The following is an 11,773-nucleotide window of genomic DNA, read 5'->3' on the forward strand; positions in this document are numbered from 1 at the left end:
AGACGCAGGGCGCTGCTGCATGAAAAGAGGAGGACCAGAGAGGGCTGTACATGGCTACTAGACACGGTGGCTGGCTTCTGCTACGCTCGGCCTCCGCAGTCCGAGGCCGTTGTTTGCATGTCTGGAGAGGCAATGGAGTGCGCCTCGAGGGGTGAAGTCCAATATTAGTAGCAAGGAAGTGACCTCCATGGGGTGCAAACCTGGGCAATGTGTGTGGAGGTGCTGGGATGCTTAGAAGAGAAGACCCCACCGCACCCCACCCTCTTCGCCTCGCTGATGTCGTCCAAAGGGAAGGAGAGCCAGACGTTTGGCACCAGCTTGGCTGCAGGAGTTGCTGCAAGGGGGCATCCAACCATCTTAGAGACTCCACTCTGAATCTGTGTAGGGTTTAGCCATTCCTTCTCCCAAAGATACCCCTCAAGGAAGCAGAGGCTTAGGATCAGAGTTTTCCTTCTCCTAGATGAGCTACCTCCCCAGGCTGATGAGCTCCACCTGCCCCTCACTTCCTTCTACAGCACATGCAGACACCGCCTTCTTGTCTGCTGGCAGCAGCCTGTGATCACATGCAGGGGAAGTCCCTAACTCACCTGAGGTTTGAGACCCACTGGGTACCCTCACCTGGTTTAGCCGGCTCGTCTCAGGGGCGGGGCCTCTGTCTCAGGCTAACAGCTTCCAGGACCCACAGATGATGATGATGATGATATTGGATGTGATATCCTGCTTTATCTCTCCCCGAAGGAGTCTCAAAGCAGCTAACATTCTCCTTTCCCTTCCTCCCCCACAACACTCTGTGAGGTGAGTGAGGCTGAGAGACTTCAGAGAAGTGTGACTGGCCCAAGGTCACCCAGCAGCTGCATGTGGAGGAGCGGAGACGCGAACCCGGTTCACCAGATTACGAGTCCACTGCTCTTAACCACTACACTACGCTGGCTGAGAACTGAGGCAGTAATGCTTCTGAATACCACTTGCTGGAAACCACAGGGAAGGGGAGTGCTGTTGCGATGGGGTCTGGCTTGCGGGTCTCCCTTTTGGGCATCTGGTGGGCCACAGTGAGAACAAGATGCTGAACTAGATGGGCCCCCTTTCGACTGATGCATCAGGCTCTTTTATGTGCTATGCTGCTGCTGAAGCAGGGGACTACCAGTGACTTCCAGCCAGAGCCATGGTAGATGCAAGCCATGGGCAGAGCAGGCTGCCAGGTTTGAGGGCATCTCTGGGGAGCCCTGCCAAAGTGCCAACGGGGGGCTCATTGAACAACAGCCCAGGGACCGAAGAGAGGAGGCAGAATGCTCCCTGCACAGCGGCGCAGGTCAGCTCGTTCCCCATCCATACAAGGGAGTAGGTGCTCCTGCCATTCTGGGCTTTGGAGTCAGCCTTTGCATTTCACTCATGGAAACTGCTTTGCTAGACAAGTCTCCAAGGATACCAAAGGGGAAGCTTTCATTCATTTAGCTTGCACCACTTCTATCCCAGCGCTTCACACAAATACCAACACACCAGAAAATTAAAAATAAAAATATTAGCACCAGCCTAACAATATAGAATTCATCCCACCAGTTCCTTCTCAAAACACACACACACAAGGGGGATCTGGGTGGCTCCTTATGCTACACCCCCATCGTTCTACCCGGACACTGAGGTCCATCTCCAAGGGCCTTCTGGCAGTTCCCTCACTGCAAGAAGCCAAGTTACAGGGAACCAGGCAGAGGGCCTTCTTGGTAGTGGCACCTGCCCTGTGGAATGCCCTCCCACCAGATGTCAAAGAGAACAACAACTACCAGACTTTTAGAAGAGAACTGAAGGCAGCGCTGTTTAGGGAAGCTTTTAATGTTTAAAAGATTGTATTTTAATATTCAGTTGGAAGCCACCCAGAGTGGCTGGGGAAACCCAGCCAGATGGGCGGGGTATAAATCATAAATTATTATTATTATCTCCTCCATCCCCAGAAAGGCCTGTCGGAAGAGGGACGCTTGCGACGGGTGCCCAAAACTAATCAGCGACAGCACTGTTTTGTTCCATTTCCCAGTAATATCTCGCTCTTCCTCCTGAAAGAGCCCAGGGGAGCCCCAGCCATGCCTCAGGGGGAGGATATTCTACAGCCAGGCTTCCAACAGTGGAGAAGAAAGCCCCAGAAATGTTTGTGGTAGCCAGACAGGGTTGTAATGGTGGTACAAAGATTACAACCTTTTCGCTAGGCTTTTTTTTCTGCTCATAAATAAAGATGTTCCTTTCATGTGCTCTGGGGGCTAGCAGGTGTTTGCTTAACCTGTGTGGCTTAGGTTACACGGCTAAGATTGTGGGCTAGTTGCTAAGTGGCAGCACCGGACTTTGTTGATCTGGGTGGAGCTTCCTCATCTTTCTTCAGGGAGACAATGAAGTTCTTGTCTAGCTTTCTGGCTGACAATACAGCCTCCCAGTCTTCCACAGTATGGTGCCAGAAACCGAGTTTTAAAATCACAAAGTCCTAACAAGGCAAAGAAAATGTAAATATCAGGCATAAACATTAGGTTTTCTTTGGCCCTGTCTTGTTTCTCACAATGGCAGATGAATTCCATTCCTTCCAGCCATTTTACAACTTTGGCCAACTAAACACTAGCCATCAAGCACACTGCCATCAAGCACACTGTGAGATACAGACTGAAAAGAAATTGACACAAAATAGCCAGCTAGTGCTCTTTTAACTTGTGGGTCCACACCAACTGAATTGCTGGGGGCGGGGGGGGGGGCAAATCAGGACAACCATTATTCATTTACTATGTTGATTGATGTTCTACCAAGGCACCAAGACAATTTACAGTAATGAAATGATAAAAGAAATAGAGGATATAAAATGTGAATTCCAATCTTAGAGGGAAAGAAGCAGCTCCTCCCCAAGTGGTCTGATGTGGACAAAGTTGTTGCTGCAGGTTCCCAAGCTGAGAGAGGCTTTACAAAGAGTGGGGTTGACATTTAGAGCTAGCTAGGGGAAAGAGAGAGAATTCATAACCAGGCAGAGAGAAAAGACAAGGTGGACTCCAGCTTTTGTGCAAAGGGAAAGAGGGACACCCTGGTCATATTCGGTCAAGAAGGCTGGAGAGGGATGAGTTAACAGAAACCAGCAACAGAGTTTTCTCTCCTTGAGAAGACGCAGCTGCCAATGGCACAAGCAGTGCTGGAAAAGCCTAGTTCATCTGCTAGAGACTATGCCAAAGCTAACTGGTCAGGCTGGCAGCAGCCACCACCGTCTCACCTGCTGCTCAACAGGCAGAACCAGGCTGGACTTGGTTGTGTCTGGATGGAGTCAGAAGTGGCGTAGCAAGGTCAGGTGGTACCCGGTGCGAAAAAAATTTTGTCACGCCCAAATTGAAATTTTCCCTCCTTCCCTCCACCAACCCACCCCCGTCAAAGAAAGCCACACAAGCAGCTATCCAATGTAGATCCCACCTTCTCCCTCTTCCTCCCTCCACGCCCCCATCAAAGAAATCCCTGCCCTGCCATCCTCCAGCAGCCTGGGAGCATGGGCGGCAATGGCGTGCCACCCACCTGCGACTCCCAAGTCTCCCCCAAGCTGTCAAAATGAAGGGGGAAAGGCCATTGGCAAAGTGGTCCAGCTCCTTGCCTTCCCCCGACGGCTCAGGGTAGGTTTGGGAGTCGCAGGCAGTATGCCAAATGTCACCCCCCTCAGTGTGTGTGTGGCCACATTCGAAGCTGTGCTGCTGCTCATGAGGCAAGACAGGTTCCCACCAAGGGCGGGACATGGACAGGACAGTATGGGAGAGCCTGGCTGATCGCTGGGAAGGGGATGCGTCACGATGCAACTCAACCCTGCTCAGTTCCACAGGCAGCGGCGAGTTGCATTGGACAAGAGGCCTCTCTAGACTGGTGGGTGAACTCTGCAGCCCTTGCCAGGGTCATGGATGCAATTAGTGGGCTTATACCAGGTGGATGGGTACCCATGTGCAGGCTCAAGCAATATTGAAAGTAAGGTAAAAGGTAAAGGGACCCCTGACCATTAGGTCCAGTCGTGACCGACTCTGGGGTTGCGGTGCTCATCTCGCTTTAGTGGCTGAGGGAGCCGGCGTACAGCTTTTGGGCCATGTGGCCAGCACGACTAAGCCACTTCTGGCAAACCAGAGCAGTGCATGGAAACGCCATTTACCTTCCCGCTGGAGCGGTACCTATTTATCTGCTTGCACTTTGAGGTGCTTTCGAACTGCAAGGTTGGCAGGAGCAGGGACCGAGCAACAGGAGCTCACCCCGTCGTGGGGATTTGAACCGCCGACCTTCTGCTCGGCAAGTCCTAGGCTCTGTGGTTTAACCCACAGCGCCACCCGTGTCCCTTAATATTGAAAGTAGGAAGGCATATAAGTATCAAGAACACAAACCATCATGAATGCACAATGGAAAAGACATCTGGAGGGGCCCAGCTAAGTTTTTGTTTAGCCTTGTGGGAGCATGACTGTGTCCTCTAAGCCTCCCATGACACTAACCCCGGTGGCTTTTTAATTCTGGCAGCTCCTGAGAACACCCCACGTGCTTGTGTAGAGAGCTGGGAACAACCAAGTGGTGGGTGAAACGCAGCTGCCAAAGGAAGACAGAAGCCTAATATTTTCGACAGCTGACTGAGACGAAGGAACCTTGATGTGGGAATAAGCCCTTTGCTTTTGGGACGCTTTTTGCTTTGCAATCAGCATCCGTCCACCCCCACAATGCTCTGCTTTGTATGTTACAGATCAGCACCTGCCCTTAAAATGTCTTAAATGGGAAATCCTGTTTCCTGAATTAAGCTGGCTAAGTGGTCCTCCTGGGAACTCTCGTAAGTACCAGCCATGCTGGTGTATCTGCAACCCAGCATTAATGCGGCAGGGAGATTATTCTGTTAATGAACAGCAACCTTGTCTTCACAAGTACACACACACACACCCATCCTTGAAAAGCTGTTTCAAGAGAACTTCCTCTTATTTGGGGCTGGCATGCCAAACAGCATTTTTCTCCATATATTGTTTGCAAGAAGAATTTCATTTTTAGATTGCAAAAAAATTACAAAAATTAAAATGGAAACCAAGCCTTAATGCACTGGCAAAGTAAAACTAGCTTGATTTACCGCTACAGGTAGAACATATTACTGCATTTTTATAGCTGATCTTTCAGCAAACCGCATGAATGGAGACCAGATAAGTAGACAGCTATCTCTCTTTCCAGAGAGAGTCTTAGGGAAAACGGAGCCTGGGCAACAGCAGGTGCCCGTTGTGGGCAGGAGGAGGCAGCAAAGGTGAGGAAGAGAGAGGTGTGATTGGCTCAAACCTGTGCTGCCACCAGCTTCTCGTTTCCAGCACATCCTCTTATGCCATAATTATATGCAGGAAGAGCCAGGTCATTCCAAGGGCATGGCTCAGTCACAGACTTAAACTGGCTCAATAGCCATTCCTTTGCTGGAGGGTTCTGGGCACTCCAAGGAGCCTCACCTCCAAAAGGATATTGTAGAGTTGGGAAAGGGTTCAGAAAGGGAGAATTGAAATGTTCAAGGGGATGGAGCAACTCCCCTAGGAAGAAAGCTTGCAGCAGCCTTTGGGACTTTTCAGTCTAGAGCAAAGGCGAGTTAGAGAAAAGGCATGAGAGAAGTTTATGAATGCACAGCATGGAGAATGTGGCTAGAGGAAAGCTTTTCTCCCTCTCTTGTATTGCTGGAAGATGCAGGACAGAGAAAAGAGGGTGCTTCTTCTCATTATGCATTGTCAAACTATGGAACTCACCACCACTGGAGGCAGCAATGGCCACCATCTTGGGTGAATTTAAAAGAAGGTTGAACAAATTTGTAGAAGTTAAGGCTGCTAGTCATGGTGGCTATACTCTGCCCCTACAGTTCAAGCCAGCAAATGTTTCTGAATATCTCCCGCATTCTGAATATCTGAAAAACCACAGGTAGGGAGAATGCCCTGCTTGAGGATTTCCCATTGGGGCACCTGGTTGGCCATTGAGAGAACAGAATTCTGGGCTAGATAGACCATTGGCCTGATACAGCAGGCTTCTTAGGAGACTTTTCTGCACCTTCAGTAACCGCAGTTCCCAGAAACCATGACAGTTAAAGTGACACACGTGGAAAAGCTTGCAGTATGGATCTGCCCTTAGGAGGGAGGTGGGCTTTGGTTGTTGCTAAGGAACCTCCAGGAAGGAAAAGGTGAGTGGCCGAGCAGGTGGGCACTCTGTGAGGACAGTCCTAGTTTCTTTCCTTATGAGGTCACAGAAACCAGCAAAGGTTCCCTTCTCCTCCTTCGCTGCAATAAATAAATAAGTAGCAGCTGCCTGTCGCCATGTGGCAGACAGTGGACGGAAGAGGCCAGCTCAGGGCTCTCCCCGTTGCAGAAACCAGGAAAGAGGCATGAATAGCCTCTTGCTCACAGAGGAAGTGAGCACGTTCTTCGTGAGTTACTCAGTGTGCGCGTGTGTGTCATGAGCCAGAGGAGACACACAAGATCTTCCTGCATCAATTAAAGGTGCTGCTCTGGTCAGTGTGAGAGGAGGAGGAGGAGGAGACCTGCCCCTTTTCAGGGCAGTTACCAGCTTGCAGGAAGTTTGCTTTGGGTTGTTGTTTTAGCTCATTACCCATCCCAAAAGCCCGTCTTTTGACTTCCAGCCACTGTTAGGAACAGGTTCGGAGGAAAAGCACTTAAAATTACAGGCCCTCCCAGATGGAGTCAGCTCTGTATGTGGGATGAACAGATGTTACTCATTTGCTGAGTGTAACGCGAGCGGCTTTGCCCCAGCAAGCACGTCCATTACTGCAGGCCACGCCGTAAAGTAGTAAATCACCGCTACCCCTAATCTAGCTCCTGCCAGCCCACAGCCCTGAAACCAGGACAGCGCAGAATACTCTTAGAGGTGTTGTTATATGACATGGATTTGTTTGCCCCTTTCCCATGTAAATGTGCCCAAATGTGGCTTACACGAGACGAGGACAGCAGCACAGCACCAAGACAAAGTGCCACTACTTCATTGCATCGAACGGTCTGATATAAATGTACAGTGGTAGCTCGGGTTAAGAACTTAATTCGTTCTTAACCTGAAACTGTTCTTAACCTGAAGCACCACTTTAGCTAATGGGGCTTCCCACTGCCACCACGCCGCCAGAGCACGATTTCTGTTCTCATCCTGAAGCAAAGTTCTTAACCCGAGGTAATATTTCTGGGTTAGTGGAGTCTGTAACCTGAAGCGTCTGTAACCCGAGGTTCGAAACCTAATAGGACAGTACAAATTGGATTTGAGCTCTCAGCTTGCCCTCAGGGTTCCTTCCCAGGCCACACCCCCTCTCAGAGGCCACACCCTCCTCCATTGCTTTTGCTTGGCTGGGAAGGGCCCTCCTTGAACCCGGGGAGAGGAGTGTGCCTCTTGCTTGTCTGGGATGGAAGCTGGAGAGATTAAGGGGTGCAGAGGTGCGTGTGTGCAGTGACCTTCGACTTTTGCAAGGCTATGAGTCACATCCATTGCATTGACCCTTTTGCCTCTACTTCTGTTTTCAATGAATAATTGAAATGCCTATCGATTGATAAATCAAACCCTCCAAGCATCCCTATTTTCCAAGGACAGTCCCGGATTTAAAGAATCCATTCTGGTTTCTGAATTGATCCCAGAATGTCCCACTTTTCCTTAGGACGTCCCTATTTCCATCGGAAAAATGCTGGAGGGTACGGAGTGATGCGACCCCCCACAAGCCAAGGACACAACCTTTAGAAGACATCTGAAGGCAGCCCTGCAAGGGAAGTTTTTTAATGTTTAATGTTTTATGATGTTTTTATATATGTTGGAAGTGGCCCAGAGTGGCTGGGGCAACCCTGTCAAATAAATAGTACAATCATTATGAATATTATAGAATTTGTTGTTCTTGTTGTTTAGTCGTTTAGTCGTGTCCGACTCTTCGTGACCCCATGGACCAGAGCACGCCAGGCACTCCTGTCTTCCACTGCCTTCCGCAGTTTGGTCAAACTCATGCTGGTAGCTTCGAGAACACTGTCCAACCATCTCCTCCTCTGTCGTCCCCTTCTCCTTTCATATTATGGAATAGGACATCCCTCTTTTCATCAGATATAATGTTGGAGGATGTACAAAATACAGAAAATCAGATATGATAAAAGCTTCCAGTGAAGCCATGTAAGGTAGTTCCTCATGCCCAGCAAGGGGCAACCAGGTTGCCCCTCACAGTCTGCAGTAAGTGACCTGGTCTCTCTCACCTGCCATTAAGGAAAGCCTGGCTGGCTGGATCAGAATGTGACTGGCAGTGAGTGAAGAACGGGCGATGCATCTTGGTAAGAGCTCTGCTGCACTGAGTCCAAGCTCTCTGACAAACTGGTCCTACTCAGGCTGGTGTTGCTTTGCTATGGCAACTGCTCACATTGGGCCTGAGAAGGAGAAAGTGAGATTTGTCATCATGCAAAGCAAACTCTCTGGCCACTGTCTCTCCTTCACGGCTGACAGGCTGCTTGGGGCATTTTTAAATCTATCACGATATCACAGCACTTCTGAAGCTTGTTTTTGGCCCAGGGCGGGGTGTTCTTCTTCCCTCCCCTCCCCACCTTTTGCTATGCCACTGCTGTGCAGAAAAACCTTCCCCTTGCATGCAGACATTTGCCACTGAGCTTGTTAGCAAAATGCATATGATTGCAACTTGGTTTGTGAGGTTGCAGATGAGTGACAGCCACCCACGTTTGATGTCACTGCAGTGGGTGCCGAGCCACGCTCTTGCTGACGCTGCGCACCTTCACAGCCCCTCATCTCCTTGCAAGAGAGGGACAAGACTCCTCTCCCCAGGAGGACGGCCAGACTGGAGCATGGAGCATCCCTACCATGGCATTTCAAACAGTCCCTGGGACTGCCTACTGAAGAGCAGCCCATTTCCTGGGAAGGGAGGAGAGCGCACCCTAGTGGTCAGCTGGAGAGCATGGTGCCGCCTCAGAGGACGGATTTTGAAGAAGTCCCTGATTCTGCAGGAAGCCTCGATCTCCTCCCGACAAAGAAGGAAAGTGCAGTTCTTTTAAACTTTTCCTTTAGGTAACGAAGGCCACCAGCTTGGATGGCCTTAGAAGAGGATTAGACGAATTTGTGGAGGTTGAGGCCATCCATGGCTGGTGATCTGCTTAAATTTTTGTGCGGCTTGTTATTGTATCGCAATTGTCGTGAACCATCTTGATTTTTTTGTTACAGAATTGCAGCATACAAATATTTTAGTAAAATGACTTTCTTTTGTCATTCCTAAATCTTCCAACCATCAGCTGCATTGAATATCAAGGAGTTTGAGTGTTATGTGAGAGGGAGAAAAACGTTTCTCTATCCAATTTCTCCATGCCATGCATAATTTTTTAAACTTTCAGCATGTCAGTTTTTACTTGCCTTTTCTGAACCTTTTCCCAACTCTGCAGCATCCTTTTTGAGGTAAGGCAATCAAAACTGTACACAGTATTCCAAATGCAGTTGCACCGTAGATTTGTATAACAGCACTGCGATGTTGGAAGTCTTATTCTGAATTCCATTCCCAATGGTCCCTAGCATCAAATTTGCCTTTTCCACAGCTGCCACATGCTAGGTTGACATCTTCCTTGAACTACCTACTATGACCCCAAGGTCTTGTTCCTGGTCAGTTGCTGTCAGTTCACACTCCAAGAGCATATATGGGAAATTAATTTTTTCTTTCTTTCCCTATTGTGCATCGCTTTGAATTGCATTTGCCATTTTAATGCCCATTGGCTCAACAGCTGCCCGTTGTTTTTGCTGCAACCACTCTGGAAAATGCGCCTTGGCTGCAAGTCTTTCACAACACCAAGATCTGCTGTGAGATTAAGGCCTCCAAAACATTATGTTTTAAGAAAAGAAAAGAGCTTTTGGCTCATCTTAACTGGGAGAGCAGGAAACCTCAGGAAGTGTAAGAATTAGGGATGTGTGTTTCGTCTGCGAGACACTGGTTGAAACGGACCCACGTTTTCCAGCTTTCTTTGACGAAATCCCAGCAACCCACAGGCTTGTCCAGGCAGCCTGCTGGATATTGGCTAGCATGAGAGGAGAGACCCCGAGGCCAGAGGAGGAAAAGTGCCCAGAGGGATGAAGGACCAGAGCATCCGGCAAATTTAGAAGCCACTTTGAGGACCTCAAGAGGCAAAGGCCAGGCTGAAGCCACATTGTGAAGTGCTCCTGGTCCTCCTATCCTGGCTTCTACCCAAGAATCATCAATAACTGTGCAAGGGGAACTTCTGACACCTGACAGCCCAGTTTGCCTTGTCCACTGCCAAACAGCTTTGTTGCACTCAGGTGGAAAACCTGAGCCAAGGTGTGTCACCGGAGGGCATAAACAGATGCACAATGTGCTCCAGGGTTCTTTCCAAGTGCTTCACTCAGGGTGGGTCACAGATGCCCCGACTAGCAATCTTCATATCTCAGAAACCACTCAGTTGTGGGAGGGCAAAGAAGCTGTTTTGCCAGGCAGCCTCCACTACGGTGATAATTGCATCCTCTTCTGGACTCTCCAGTTGCCATGGGAACGGGAGGGAATTACTTCCAGCCGATGGTTCCCCAGCAGATATGCCTTTCAGTTTTCTGCTCACCCCACTCTCAATCAGCAGGGCTGGCCAGATGGAAACCCAGAGGGCCTGGGAGAGAGGGAGGGAAGTTTCCTTATAATTCCTTGTTCTCCCTGGTCAAGTGCTATTACCAGACTTTTGGAGGTTTCACAGCAGGAGGCAAATAGACTTCTTCAAAGCCACCTGAGCCAACAGTCACCTTCATCACTTCTCGTGGCAGGGAGCAGCCTCTGCATTCCCCCCTGTCTCTTCATCCTTGCTATCTGCATCCATTCTGCTAGGGAGGCAGTCCTAGCAGGCAGGGGGAGGGGGCAGAAAGCTTTCTCCCCAGGGGAAATGGCACAAATTAGGTCATTTTCACTGCAGGAAGATAGGAATGCCTCTGGCCCTTCCCCCCTGGGTGCATGCTCTCAGCAAGCAGGGGAGGTCTCTCCCAACGGTAAGATGGAATAATAATAATTTTAAAAATGGGCAAGAATTCGCTGAAGCCCAAAGGCTGTTACATCACCCACCAGAGTATGCAAAATGGCAGAGCCAGGTGGACACAGCAAAAATCAACCACCCTGTACATTAATCGCACAGGGTACTGTGTGAGCAGGCTTAGAAAGAAATGCCATTGCAGAAGAAGAATATTCCTGAGTTCCATGGCTCTCACAATGAAAGCTGTGGATGTTTTGGTACCTTTCAGATTTCAGTGTGTAAACACCAGATCCTTCTTCTATCATCAAGGTCAGTGACCAGGTCAAAATCTGCCACTGGGCTGTCCTGAAAAAGCCAAGGCAGGTCCATGTCCTTTCAGGAAGGTGGAGATGGGCAGGGGTCAGTCTGACATGCTGCATTCGGAACTCCTGTGATGTTCTGACCTGTCCTAATGGGTGGGCAAAGATGCAAAGGGAGCAGATCCCGGGGTCCTATAAATTGGAGAGTGGCGATGCAAAAGGCAGAATTTCCCACCTGTCCATGACAAGCTGCAACTGGCAAAACCTTAGGATAAAGATGAGAAGCCATGGGCATACCCAGGATTTTTTTTGAGGGGGCACTCAAAGTTGTTGCGCTGTTTTTTAAGGAAATCAAGTTGTCGAGCTTTTCTTGGGAAATCACGGGTAAAAATACCCTGTAAGTAGAAGATCGCAGGTAGGGTGAGGACAAACCTTGACAGAAGTAAGCACAGCACTGAAGTCCATGGAGCTTAGTGCCAGGAAACAAAGGAAAATTGTAATGGTGTTGAGCCT

General features: G+C 49.4%; 1 long non-coding RNA gene across 1 annotated transcript in view; it reads left to right on the forward strand.

The window, feature by feature from the left end:
• LOC310682978 overlaps window positions 1-11,773 on the forward strand; it is a 152,211-nt gene that overhangs the window by 72,266 nt on the left and 68,172 nt on the right. The window lies entirely within an intron of this gene.

Source organism: Podarcis tiliguerta (assembly GCF_965153285.1).
Source record: "Podarcis tiliguerta genome assembly, chromosome: 8".
Lineage (NCBI taxonomy): Eukaryota > Metazoa > Chordata > Lepidosauria > Squamata > Lacertidae > Podarcis > Podarcis tiliguerta.